This window comes from Miscanthus floridulus, chromosome 6 (genome assembly GCF_019320115.1).
Source record: "Miscanthus floridulus cultivar M001 chromosome 6, ASM1932011v1, whole genome shotgun sequence".
Taxonomy (NCBI): Eukaryota; Viridiplantae; Streptophyta; class Magnoliopsida; order Poales; family Poaceae; genus Miscanthus; species Miscanthus floridulus.
Genome location: NC_089585.1, coordinates 112553993 through 112568457, shown reverse-complemented (window position 1 = coordinate 112568457; position 14465 = coordinate 112553993). Strand labels below are relative to the sequence as shown.

The 14465-nt window shown below is 45.3% G+C and overlaps 1 pseudogene; it reads left to right on the top strand.

Moving 5' to 3' along the window:
- Positions 1-4204: 4204 nt before the first annotated feature.
- Positions 4205-10483, top strand: LOC136456614 (nuclear matrix constituent protein 1b-like; annotated as a pseudogene).
- The last annotated feature ends 3982 nt before the right edge of the window (positions 10484-14465 follow it).

Sequence of the window (14465 nt, the reverse complement as noted above, 5' to 3'; positions counted from 1 at the left end):
TCTCGTGGGCCCTTTGACTGCCTGGGCCCACGTGCGCAGCGCCGACTTTGGGGTCTTTGGCTTGCTGCGGAAGCGGAGCCGGCTGGGAGAAGCATTCTTTTTCCGGTCCAAGGCGCCAAGCGAGCAGTAAAGGCGAGCTTTTCCCGAAGCGGGGCGTTGGAAAAGGACTTAGCCGCCGCCACAGCCTGTACCTAGGGGGATTCACTGACGTGCGGGCCACAAACTGTTGGACCCCACTTGTCAGGCTACTTCCTGCTCGAAAATTCTCCTCCCTCGGATGATTCTATGGACCAAGCCTACATACAGCGTACACCGTGCAGGTTAGCACGGCTGCAGCGCCCACCGGGAACGAAAGGGTAAAGAATGCAGCCACGAGTTAAGTGTCATAAAAAGTGGCTCACCACTAAGTTTTTAGCGAATAATATTCATATTTATAACTTTAAATTAATTTATTATAAAAATATATTTTGTAATTAATTTAATAATATTTATTTGGTATCATAAATATGGATACTATTTTTATTTATAATTGATTAAACTTAAGGTAGTAAAACGTGATACTATGCTAGAATTGTATTATTTTAGGAACGGTGTACAACCGAGCTATAGAAAGGTTTGTTGTTTTCTCTTCGGAAACGATACTCTCTGTAGAAAAAAACAATTCTAGTTTTGAACCAAGTCAGTTCTTTACATTTGATTAATTTTTAAAAAATGCAATCAACATTCATATCTCAAAATAGATTTTACTACAAAAAAATATTCATAATTAATTTAACAATATTTATTCACCGTCATAAATAATAGTGATACTAATGCCTCCCCTCGTACCATGGCTGCTATTGACACAGGCTTGGTACAAGGAGTCACAGGTGATGTTGTGTTGAGCCTCCCCTCTGTTTTTTTAATATATAAATTTCAGCTGACCTTGGTAACGTACTAGCATCGCCTATAACTTATAGGTGAAATAATGGCATAATATCATTTGTGCAAGGCCTGGTTTAGTTGACGAAATTTTGGGCGAAATGGTATTGTAGCACTTTTGTTGTTTGTCGGGTACCTTAGAACGAGGTACCCCGAGCGAACAATCAAAGGGGTCACTTAAGTTCCATCAAAAAAACAAAGCTGGAAGGTAAGCTGTGGGCCCCTCACCCGCCACATCCGAGCCCACCAGGCCCTCCGCCTCGCCTCGAGCCTCGCGCAGGAGGTCTCGGCGTCCTGACGCAATCTCCGCCTCGCGCGAGGCTCTCCACGGAAGGCCTCGACAGAGAACACGATCTCCGCTTCGCGCGAGACTCTCCATGGAGGGCCTCGGCAGGGGGTGCCTTCTCCGTATCGTGCGAGGCTTCTCACGAAAGGCCTCAGCAAGGAGTCCGATCTCCGTCCCGCGCGAGGCTCCGCTCTCCGTCTCGCGCGAGGCCTCATTCCCCGTATCGCACGAGACCAGCTTATCCATAGTCCGTCGCCCCCGCCTCGGCCGGTCTTCCCGACAGCACGTCGTGTCTCATTAATACTTCAACCACTCCCGCAATCTCCGCCGGACGAGGACTCGACGCCACGGAATGGCCGACGGGACCTGAGGTCACATCAGCGCCATACCGGCCGGGGCAGGGCACGGCGGGGATTACCGGCCACTGTGTTCTGACGCTGTGCCCACGATCAGCGCCCACACTGCACTGTGTCCCGCCATCCCCGCCTCAAAAATAACATCGCACGGACAACTTGTCCCGGGACATCACCGCCTCCAAGCCGACGTACCAGATCAGCCGCCCACTTGGGGCCTCGGCACTGTGCACCAAGGTCTCGGCTATCTTGGGGATCGTGCCCGCCGAGACCCCCCATTGCGGTGCAGCCTCGGCACCGACCAAGCCTCGGCCTCGCGCACAGTCCGTCCACAGCGGTTTGCACGGCACTGTAGCGCACTGTAGCATGTACCGCAAGTTTGATGTGACGGTGAATCTTCTTTTTGCATAGTGCCAAAGTTTGGATTTTGGTAGAACTAAACCTGGCCTAGAATGCATACTGTGGCTAAAGATGGCAACGGGCCCGATACCCGACGGGTATTTGATCCATTAAGGAATGGGGATGATATCATATCTTTATCCGTGGGCATCTAAATGGACAAGAATCCATCCCCGACGGGTATAGCGGGTACGGAACGTTCCCTGTTTACCCGTTGGGGAACTCGACTATTTGAGCTACCATGCGAATATTAGACCCAAAGAAGCTCAATATAGGTATTTTGGTCCAAACTGAACAATCATATATATAGTTTGTGTGTTCTAGGAACCTTAGTTTAATTTTTTCTCACCATCTCTGTCAGCAGCACAAGCACGCTTGCCTCACGAGCGCTCGTGCCCCTCCCTTTCTCAGTTCGGTCTCTCTACCACCTTTGCTCATCCTCCTCGCAGCCTCGCTCCTTCTTCTCGGCATCTCCGAGACTCCGACACTTATACTCCGGTGAAGAAGAAACGTCTCCGATTGTAAAGTTGCAACCCCAAGTGTCATTGTTTATCGGGTATGCAGTACCCGTCTGGTATCTGTTGCCCGACCGATGTCCGATGGGTACGGGGATGAGTAAGAATCTATACCCGAGACAGTTAACAGGGACGAGGACGAGGACGGAATGAATTTTTCGTAGTGGGGAACCTGTTGTCATCCTTAACTGTTGCAGGAGAAACACGTAGGAGCTGCACGTTCCTTCGTCAGACTTGATAAGACACTACCACACGGGGTGTTGTGCACAAGAGCACGTAGACCACTCCATTGTTGGTACTCCATTAGTAGAGCTGGTACTCGAGAATCAATAGAGTCACCAACTGTTGATTGATGATTACAGCAGTCCCTAATTAATTAATCTTCGATCAACGGGAATTAAGAGAGAACCGTTGATGATTAGTAGTGCTCTACTAATGTCTAATAGTGGTATTCAAGTGCCGCGTCGTCCTCTGCTGTGAAGAATGAAGCCACTCCCATCGCTACATCAGTTATTGAAATTACGGTATATTGTTTTTGTATGCATTTAGATGGGTCTATTCGGCTGGTATTAATGCAGACTGATAAATTGGCTGAAGCTGTTTTATTATGAGAGAAAAATATTATATATTCTAGCTGATAAGCCGGCTGATAAGTTCAAGCGAACATGCCCTAAAAACCACTATGTATTTACGAAAGCTAGAACGACCTATAATTTAAAATGGATAGAGTAGAAAGTAAGCTATAAGATTTACGAGCTCCGAAACAGTTCGGACTTGAGAGACCAACACACAATCATGAGTAAAAAGAAAATTTACACCGACAAAAGAGACAATACACGCAACAAAAAACAATCAAGCTAACTACAACTAAGAAAACAACTGGACCCTATTCGCTTGAACTATTTTTCAGCCAACGAATAATGTTTTTCTCTTACAACAAATTAGCATAAGCATCAGCATACGTTAAATTTCAGCATAAACGAACCGGCTTAACTTCGTTACCAAATCACCAAAAGTCTTCCTCCGGGTCATACTGTCCTGATCCTTTGAGTGAAGTTGATCGATCTGTTCTCTCTTCTTGTCAAGTGGGGCTTCATCCGAAGGTTTGAACGACACCAGCAAGAAATTGAAACACGAGATTTTAGACAAACAGTTGAGCCGAGGATATGACAGAAACTCTGCTCGACGAACATTTCGTTATGAGTTTCGTTTCATTTTATTCGCTATCACATAACACGATTGAATCATTCAGAACCATCCAAAATCCACCGTTGAAGGCACCAGCCGAACACAGTATCAACACCACAGTCCCCATCCCAAAACTAAAAAGCTTCAAGATATATATAATCTGCGCACCCCAAAGTTCATGAGTTTGTTTTTAAACTAAATTTTAGCTTGTTTTAAATGTTATTATTTTTATTAAAAAATAGAGCGGGAAAATAAAAAGGAACAGAATCGTATCATAGAAAGATAACGGTATCACACCACAGTTCATCCCAGCTGGCGTTGGCCCGTAATAAACGGAAATTAAATCAGAGAAGAATCCCCTAATAATCAATCCAGACCGATACAGCAACGATCACCTACGCTACGACTACGTGCACCCTGTCCACGCCACGGCTCACGTGGCATCCGATTTGGGCCCCCCTTGTCCACGCATGACGCATCGAAGCAAACCAATTTTCTCCCTCCTTCCCTCCTGCGGCTGCCGGCTCCTGCCCCGCCGAACCCGAGTAAAAACCCCAGCCGGACCTGGAAACGCTGCCGCGAGAAAGCGAGGAAGAAAAGAAAAGCAGGAGGGTCGTGACAGGACGGGGAAGAGAGAGGCCTCCACTCACCCCCACGGCCGGGAAAGCACTGAGCTCCCCGCGTTCCGCCGCGAGGAACGCGTGACCTCGCCGCGCGGTTGCGGCTGCGGCTGGGCGGGCGGCGCAGTCAGGATCTGCTAGGGTTCCCCGCCGCCGGGGTCCCCTGGCCATGGCGAGCCCGCGGTTGGCCGGAGGCGGCGTCGCGGGGGACGAGGCGATCTGGAGGAAGCTGCGCGAGGCCGGGTTCGACGAGGACGCCATCAGGCGCCGGGACAAGGCGGCGCTCATCGGCTACATCTCGCGGCTCGAGTCAGAGGTAGTCTCCTCGCGGTCGACGCGCGGTGTTTTGGTTTCTTGGCTTGGTGGTGGTGTGCGGTTCTTGGTTACCTGGCCTAGTGCTTCTACTAGTCCTGTTCTTTCGAAGGGAGGCGAGTAGGGTTGCCCGGTCAAGAATCTGGGAAAGCAATGGCGAGATTGTGTCGTCGGGGGGAGGGGAGGATTTTTTAGGGGAGGGAAAATTGATTTTGGCGTTTCTTTCTCGTTGCCCTGTTTTTTCCCCATTTGTTGGGTACGACGACGAGTGCTGTGCCAGATGAGTTGCCCAAGAGTGAAAGAAGCCGTATTTTCAATTAGCTATTGGTATTCCTGTATTCGAAACGATTCTTCTATGGCTCTTGCAGTTTGAGTTACAGGGTTGTAGTTGCTCAAGTTCTGCTGTTTTCCTTCGTGTTTCCCTGGTTTTCTTTTTGGTATAGGCCGCGATGATTCGCGTTTTCAACTGCTGTAGCTGCGGCAGCTAGCTCGCCATGCAGTTGTTTTTTCTAGCATATCATAACTGCATTTTTTACGAACTATTTTTGGAGTGATTTTCTTTTACTTCCAAGGCCGCCTCAGAAGCTGAATCCATCAGTTCCTACTAATCCTATGCGGAGGTGTCATTTTTCTGTAGCTGAACAATTTGGCTCTGCGCATTGCCGGATGAGTTGTTTAAAATAATGTCTTGCCACAGTTATTGTGTTAACATGAATTTATTTAATGATTTCTGGTATCAGTTACTTAACATTCTTTACATATTAACTGAGAAAATGACGTTGTCTTCCCATTGATAATGTGATGTGTTCCTTTCCGTGGCCGGGTGGTGGAAAAAATTGTCTTGTTATGCACTATATTGTTTAACTGGTTGCTTCTGCTTATCTTTTTAGGCAGCTTTAAACTTTGCTTGCTTTAATCTCTCGGAAGATAGACAACTCATGTTTTGCCATTAGTTGTTCGATTTTTTAATTCAGTGCAAATCTTTTTTCTGCAGATTTATGATTACCAGCACAATCTTGGGCTTATTTTATTGGAGCGGAAGGAGTTGACGTCCAAATATGAACAGCTTAAAGGTTCTTTTGAAGCCACTGAGATCATGCTCAAGCGAGAACGAGCATCCCAGCAGTCTGCTTTAGCTGAAACAAGAAAGAGGGAAGAAAACCTCAAAAGAAATCTAGCCATTGAGAAAGAGTGCATATCAAATGTAAGATTCCATTTCAATTAATCATCGAGATGTGATAGACCTGAAAGATGATGTTCTCCCTTGGTTTGTCAAAATATGCACTGCAAGCTGATGTCATAAACCTGAAAAATGATGTTTTCCTTTGGTTTGTCAAATTATACACCGAATCCTAAGCTTGTTATATATTTTTTTTAATGAGATGTCTCTGAAGAGTTGTGGTTTTGGTGCATGATAACATATAGTGACATTGATATATCAACTTTTTCATGTAAAAGTGTAGTGAGGCAGTGAAGTCTGGGAGATCTAAAACAAGAACGTCTGATAGTAAAGTCCCTATTTCCACTAGTATCTTAGTTTTGTGTGCAACTAAAACTTCCTTCTGTTTCTTGCTGGACATGAGTATAGGCTCATTTTGAAAAATCATGTAGGCAATATTTGTTGTATGAATTTTTTGTGGTATTTGATTTCTCTCAATTAGAATTGCATGGGATGATGGGACTCTCAAATTAAACTCTGGTACTGACATCGTGTTTTCAATGTAGCTTGAAAAGGCACTTCATGATATGCGTGGGGAAACAGCTGAAGTAAAAGTTTCATATGAAGCAAAACTGGCTGAAGCCCTTCAAATGATAGAGACGGCGCAGAAAAAGTTTGATGAAGCAGAAGAGAAACTTCTCACTGCAAAATCTTTAGAAGGAGAGTGCATTCGAACTCGCAATACCTCTCTGAGAAGTCTGCAAGACATTGAAGATCGTGAAGATCAGCTAAGAAGATACCGAACTTCTTTAGAACTTGAGTATGTACTCAACTTTCTTGTGGAATTATGTTGGATTTCCTAGTTTATTTGAGTTCATTCATTATCAATTGCACATGTCTTACTGATTTAGTCATTTGTGAATTGTGCAGTCTGATCTTTTGTTCAGAATGATGATTTTATCTGTGGAAATAGCTTCCATACGATTTATCTAAATCAACATGTTATTGCAGGAATGCATCGAAAGAGAAAGAGATTAACCTCCTGAGGAAATCGTTGGATGATACCAAAAAACTTTTGCATGTAAAGGAGCAATCTTTACTGAAAGAACAACTACTTCTTAATCAGAGGGATGACAACATCCTTGAGAGACTTGGATACATAACTCGCTCAGAGAAAAGGTTGGAGGAGGAAAAGTTAAATCTCGAAGATGAAAGAAAGGTTCTTTTGGAAGAGAAAAATAAGCTGGATCTGAACATGCAGGCAATTATTTATAGGGAGGAAGTATGTGTTGTTTCACTTTATTCTTTTGTTAGCTAGCAGAATTCTGTTGTGAAGCTTATGACAGGAAGTTTGTTTCACTCTTTTATTCTTAGCAGTACTTTGTTACTGAGATTATGATTTTGACATATAATGCTGTATTGTAGGCTATAATTCAGAAGGAATCCACACTTGACAAACGTGAAAGTGAACTATTGGTTCTCCAAGAGACCATCGCAAGCAAAGAAGGGGTATGGTTTTCTAGTTCTAGTATCATTTGATGCGTGCACAGTTAATCTTGAGTTCATGCTTCTGAATCAGTATGATGTGTGCACAATTTATCTTGAGTCCACTTCTGAATCGTTATGATATTTGCTGTAGGCTGAAATAGAAAGGCTGCGTCAAGAGCAAGAAGTTGCCTTGGTGAGAAGGCAGGAATTTGACACTGAGATGGAAATTAAGCTTGCTTCTTTTGAGGAAGAGATTGATGCGAGGAAAGCCTTGCTGGATCAGAGGGAAACTGCCATCAACGAGCAGGAGGATGCAGTGGCACAAAGGGAACAAAATCTCAACCTTGGGCTTGCTGAATTAGCGAACAAGGAAGAATCTTTGGTGAAGAAATCAGATGAGTTAAGGGAGGAAGAGAAAAGGCTCTCCTCAGAGAGAGAGACCTGCACATGGAACTGCCAAAAGAAAAAGAGGAAATTCGGAACATGAAATGGATTTAGAGAAGGAAAAATCTTTCTTTGAGGAGGAGAAGCGTGAAGCAATTGAAGCTCAGGAGAATCTAGCAATAACCCAAAATGAACGAGAAGATTTACAAAGTTTGCAGGTGAAACTTAAAGATGAAATTGACAGTCTAAGAGCCCCAAAAAGTTGACCTAATGGTTGATGCAGAAAGGCTATTAGCAGAAAAAGAAAGGTTTGAGATTGAATGGGAGTTGATCGATGAGAAGAAGGAGGAACTACAAAAGGAGGCAGCCAGGATTGCTGAAGAACGAAGAGTAATGGATGAGCATCTCATAGAACGAACTTGATATTATTCAAACAAGAGAAGGAAAATCTCCGTGTTCAGTTCAAAAGTAGTGCAGAATCTCTTGCTCGTAAACATGATGAATTCATGAATAAGATGCAGCAAGAGCGTGCTAGTTGGCTAAGCAGGATACAACAAGAAAGAGAAGATCTGAAGAAAGACATTGATATCCAGAGAATAGAGTTACTGAATTCTGCAAAGGCAAGGCAAATGGAAATAGATTCATATTAAGGGAAAAGAAGAGGAGTTTGAGCAGAAAAAATCCAAGGAACTTGAGTACATCAATTCTGAAAAGGAAACTATCAGCTCAAAACTAGAACACGTCAGGCTTGAATTGCAAAATCTTGAGGAAGAGAGGAAAGGAGCTATGCTGGAGCGAGAGAGGAGAGAGCAAGAGCTGACTGAAATAAAGAACACTATAGACGCGCTTAATGAGCAACGCGAGAAGTTGCAAGAGCAAAGAAAATCTGCTTCATTCAGACCGAGAATCAATTACACTGCAAATCCAGCAGCTAAATGAGTTAGAAGAGCTGAAGATTGAATCTGAGAACAAGCAACTGTCTTTGAGACAGTGTGGGAAATCAAAACATGTTGGTGTGGAAAACCTGAAAGAGAATGGTAACCTGTCTCCTGATGAGGATCAAAATGCTAGTACAAAACAAACTAGTGTAAAGAAATTGGAAGTGTCCCCTTCAGTCTCCACACCAATTTCTTGGGTCAGAAAATGTGCTCAGGTGTTTATATTCAAACGCTCTCTAGAGAAGAGTGCTGATCCCCACAATGATAGATTGGTACCTGCAAAGTTGGCCGATGTCATTGACTCTAGCTTAGCTGCTGCCTATTCAGATGGATTATTTGCTCATCAGCTGGAAAATGGTGCTGGGAAAGTACCACAAACTGTCGATGGCCTGAAAGTTGGGAAAAAGAGGCTTCATAATGCACTCTCTCATGGTGACTCTGAAATTTTACAGCCAAAACGAAAGCAGCAAAGGAGCACTACTCAGACTTTGAGAGTGATTGGAGGAGAAATTGATTCCAACTGGTATCCTTCCTTTTTTTTATTACTGAACTGTTTCAATTTATGATAAAAATTTAGTTTTTTCTTACTATGTATCGTCGTGTCTAATGCCAGCAGTCCATTCAGTTCTAGAAGAAAAATGTTCAAAGAATGAACATGACGCAGTCCCAGTTGGTTTATGTGAGAAGGGACCGCATAATCCCCAAGCAGGCGAACTGGCTTCATCTGATGATGTACTCTTAGTAAATGGGAAATCAGATGCTTCCCAGCATTCAGAGGATATTTCAGTGGTAGCTACTCGATGCTCATTATATATTCCTGGTTAATGTTTTCCACCTTGTTTTGTGAACGAGTAATGTTAGTGCAATAATAGCATTGTGGCGTATCCCCCCTTATTTAGTATTTGCATCTGTACATACGAGGACAGGTTTGTTTTACTAGAAGGAATTCATCTAACTTTCCGTGAACAGATTAATCAGAACATTGTTATTAATCGTAGATATTGCTTGAACTTATGGCATCCCATGTTCGGAAAATTGTACATTGTGATTATATAAATTTGGAGGCACCAGTAAAAACCCATGTTTGTGTTTACTGTTAAACTATGCAATATGGAGTTGCTAATTTTCTTAGTGGAATTTGTGTGAAATGAAGTTGTCTGAGCTACCATTATGTTATTGAGCATATTTTTTAGAAGTTATATGCATGATTAGTCATACATGGATTCTCTTCGGTAGCATTTATCTAACTGTTTTGCTATTTTTTGCCTTGACAGTCTGCAGCTGAGCCATCAAACGGACATGGTGTTGTGGACTCCGAGGACAAGGACGAACCAGATGAGGATTCTGATGATGAAGGACGAGGAGCAAGAGAAGACGTCATCAGCAAAGAAGATTTGGCGTTTTCTCATCACATGATTATCTTCGTCGTATGATAAATAACACGGCTAACTGTAGGCTGACAGTTATCTGTCCCTATGATGATATGTGGTATTGTGAGCAGCGGCCCCTTTGGCATTCAAAGCTCTACTAGTTCCATTGGCTTTGTCATGCCTTACCTTCTGGTTTGTAGAGGAAGGCTTACTGGTTTGGTTGTGTGCTTTAGGTGTTGTGAGCAGCGTGGTGGTTTTGGAAGGCGCTGTGGACTGGCCCCTGCCTCCAGTATGTTTCTTTTTTCTGTTTTCTTGCCCCAGGAAAACATGTAAAGTGGTTGACAGTTTCCAAGGTTGGTGTAAAAATGATGGGTCGTTGTCAGACCTGCATGGTTAGTACCATTGTCCAGAAGTCCTAGCGCTCGCGTTTCTGTTTGTTTGAGCTGTTCCAGTGACTTAACGTCGTGATCTGGCCATGATTTGTGGCTTGCCTTGTTTGGATGTACTTGAATCCACCACAATCCATGTGTTAGTATATTGATGAAAATCTCTTATTGGTGTGATGAGCCTTACTTGGCCTATTTACCATTGTCCCCCTTGGACGCTTCTCCATGCTTTTTTTATATTTTAAATTCACTTTCGTTTCTTGTTGGTAAAAAATGAATATCTGAGTGCAAATCTTGAAAGTCTATACGGTATATACCTCCAGCCCATTGACACGTGAAATTTAAATCACGCTGTTTTATCTGGGTCGGAGCTGGAACCTCCCACCGATTGAAACGGCGACAGGAATTGGCTGAATTGAAACTGCGGTATTTGTTGCCGCTTGTATTTTGCCAGACTTTTTATCTATTATTATTAATCGACGCAAATCATTAGCACGCCCCTCCAAACGTATCGCTGCTGCTTGTGCGTGTGGTGTGTGTGCATCATCATCACGGTACAGGCGACAGGAGTGGAACTCATGTCGCTGGCCCTGCCAAGCGAAGTGAGCCTATGTGCAAGCAAGGCACTTGCTACGACGATGGATGGCGCTGAACGTGAACGTGATCGATCGAGCACATCCGAATCTGCCTGATCATTGCCTGCGTGCTGCGCTGGCGACCCATGCTCGATTGCCCGCTCGCTGCCCTACGACCTACTGTACTCTTACGTGTGCTGTTGTGTTTCGCTGATGCGATGCGTGTGCGGTGTGCTCTCAGTTTATGCCGCTAGGTTCTCCTGGATCTGTGGCAGCTGCAAACAACATGTCCATGTCCATGTCCGTGCACCCCACACGAATCCTCCCTCGGATGCGCCAACACAAAGACAACCGGGCATCGTCGTGCGAGAAAACTAGCTTCGTCTCGGAGCACCGCGCACTGCCAGAGCTTTTTTGAATGAATCACTGCCAGAGCTTTCGCGTAGCACGTACAGTACGCTTTCAATGTCAGATTCGTCAGGGTTTCATAGAAAGGAAGATAGAGACAAAGATGAAAAGAAAAAAACAAAAGCCAGGCACACCCTGGGCCCGATGAAGCTTTGGCTTTGCCTCCTCCGTAAGACCGTTCAGAATTTCAGACGTGGCGTGTGGGTGTATGATCATGGTACCATCGGTATATATAACATGTACTGTCATTATTTGCATCATTGGCGATGAGTCTCTAAAAAGACCTACGAACTCGAGATGAGACACGGTGTAAATATGCTGGCATCAGGCTTGGTGGCCTAGCTAGCCTAGCCATGGATAATCTTTGTGGATGGCTCGCTGAGAAAACCTTTTGACATGCCTGGAATGGAACAGACACAAACCTGAACGATTCGTTTCACCTGTTAGCTGCTGGCGCCAGCGGAGGACGAAGCTTCATCGCGAAAATCTCTCTCAGGTTTGCGATCCATGGCATGGCAGGCAGAGGCAGGGCATGTCCTCGTATCCCATTCCATTGAGCGAGCCGCCGGGGCGCTGGTGCACACTGTGCACTCACACATGGCCAGGTCCGCAGGCCAGTACGTGGCCACGCCGTATATTCGTCCCGTCCGTCCGGGGACCTCCACCTCTACAACTGCCTCTGCCTCTGCCTTTGCCTGCACGGCTAGCTGCACCTGACAGACAAGTCCAGCTTGATGATGCACGCAACATGGCTGCAAAAAATTGCAGTTCCATGGATCTACATCTACCAGGCGCAACCAATGGAGAACTAGTTAGTAATCATCCAAAGTGCCGGTGTTGGGTTTAGGATTCGTGGAGCCAGGCATGCAAGGCGTGGGAGGTGGTGGTCAGGGGGTGGTGCCCATGGGGCAAGGCGGAGTTGTCGCTGCCTGCGCTCTGCGCACAGACGCACAGTGGAGTGGAGCATCTGCATTCTGCAAGATCCAATCTTGGGTGGCTTGTTTCTAGCGTATTTTTAGCTCCTCAATCCGGTGTTGGGTTTAGATGATGATAGATAGATAGATAGATAGAGAGCGAGCAAGGACCGTGCTATTAGTAAACTCTCATCTTCCTCCTACAGTCCTACTCTACAAAAGATTTCTCTACTCATCGATGAAAATAGTAAGTATAGATGACGTTCTAGCATACTACAGACAGAGCACGTCCGCACTTGGGATGCAGATTGTCACAGATTCATGAGAAAGGAGCAGTAAATGAAATTGCCCCCAATTTCATGGATGGCCGTCTTTGCATCGAAAACAAAATGACGGGAAAAGAGAGGCTGGTCCCTTTACGTCGACATGTACACCTGTAGTGTTGCACAACGTGCATGGAGGGCCTCAAACATGCAGGAAACGGCGCCACATGGATCCAGCAACAAGCGATGCGCTGGCAACTGCAACCAGAGATCCTTGAAATTTGATCGTAACAGACTGAATAGATCACGCATTGTATCGCCATGAAACATGTCTAGTCCAGCCAAGTGGTCGATCAATCGAGATCTAGTATACTACTGTATTTTGCTCCGTTTCCTGAAACCATTGTCCTGGACGGATTCCTTTCATGTTTGATCCTTGTTTCCCTGATTGGATCTCGCGATCTTGCTGTCCTTTGTCTACTCGAACCACTTGAAGATTATTAAATCCATTCTCTTTTTTATGAAAAATATTAAATCCATTCTCTTTCTGTTCCAATTTTCTTCCTTTTGTTTCATGTAAAGTTAGTTTTGGGCTCCTTCTGTTGTCTAAACATCTCTTGTTTGTCCTACCGTCAAAAGTTAACGCCTCTTTTCTTCCACTTATTTTAATTTCACATGTCTATTTTATTTATCGTTCTTCAGAACTACTACTAGCTCAGATTTGTCCATGGCCTCGACACCGAACTACCCAAACAGGTTGAGAAAAGGACTGACGCCGGCAGACTCACCTTCTTCTGAAGCCAGAAATCTCATCATAGCCTTCAGTGTGGGTCTGCTACCTATTGTCAGCTTCGCAGTCGTTGTACAGCGCAACAGCAGTTTTGGTTGGGTCATGGGCGCGCTCCTGCGGCCCGGCCCTGCACCGGGTGTCAAAGAAACATTCGCACAAGGCCAACACCACTGCTATCCCGGCTTTTAACTTTGATCCGTTTATATTTATGCTGTGGTACTTTTTGTTTTTATTTTGGTGGTGTTTAAATCCAGGGGCTAAAGTTGGGGTGTCACGTAGGAGTGTTTGGATAGTAATAATAAAACAAATTATAGAAGTCATCAGGAATCCACGGGACGAATTTATTAAGCCTAAGTAATCTGCCATTGGCACATATTTACTGTAGCATCACATTATCAAATCATAGATTAATTAGGTTTAAAAAATTCGTCTCACAAAGTAGTCGCAATATGTATAATTAGTTATTTTTAATCTTTATTTAATACTCCATGCATACGTCAAACATACGATGTGATATGAACTAAACTTTAGAGGAGAAACTAATCCAGGTTTTATCAACATATGCTGTGGTACTTGGCTTGGTGTTATTGCTCACGTCGGACTGTAAGCTAGTACTCCGTACATCGCAGACAACTAGAGATCGTTCGCGTGATTCGCCAAAGAGCACGTCGGTTGAATTGTTCATGTCGGACTGTCGGAGTACGCTTTTATCTCATCTGAATATCTGATCTGCCGATTTCCAACACGTGAATGGCGATACGTCTGCTTGCTCGGAGAAAGCCGGACCCCGCGGTTCCGGAGGGACAGAGCACCGAGCACCCGCAGGCACAGCTTCTGCTTGCAGCTTGCCTCCACGGCCGCCGGGCCTGCAGGAGCCCGGCAGCGCAGGGCATGACCGACAGAGCGGCGGCCCGCGGGGGCAAGGGGGCCCCGCGCTTTCCTGGACGGGTAAACGGCGGTTGTGTGGTGACAGACAGACCCCCCAGAGCCGCGGCCGTAAACATCGTCGTGCAGCGCAGTCATCAGTTACTAGCTGCTGCCGGCCGGCTGGGGCAGGGCCTGGTCGCCACCGACAGCCCGCGTCCGGCTCCACGGCTCCACCAACGAATCATTCGCCCGCACCTCACGTGCCCCGTCGCTTCCGATGCCTGCTGTGCTGCCGGTGCGGTTGGTTGCGCTCGCGCTAGCTGCGTCTG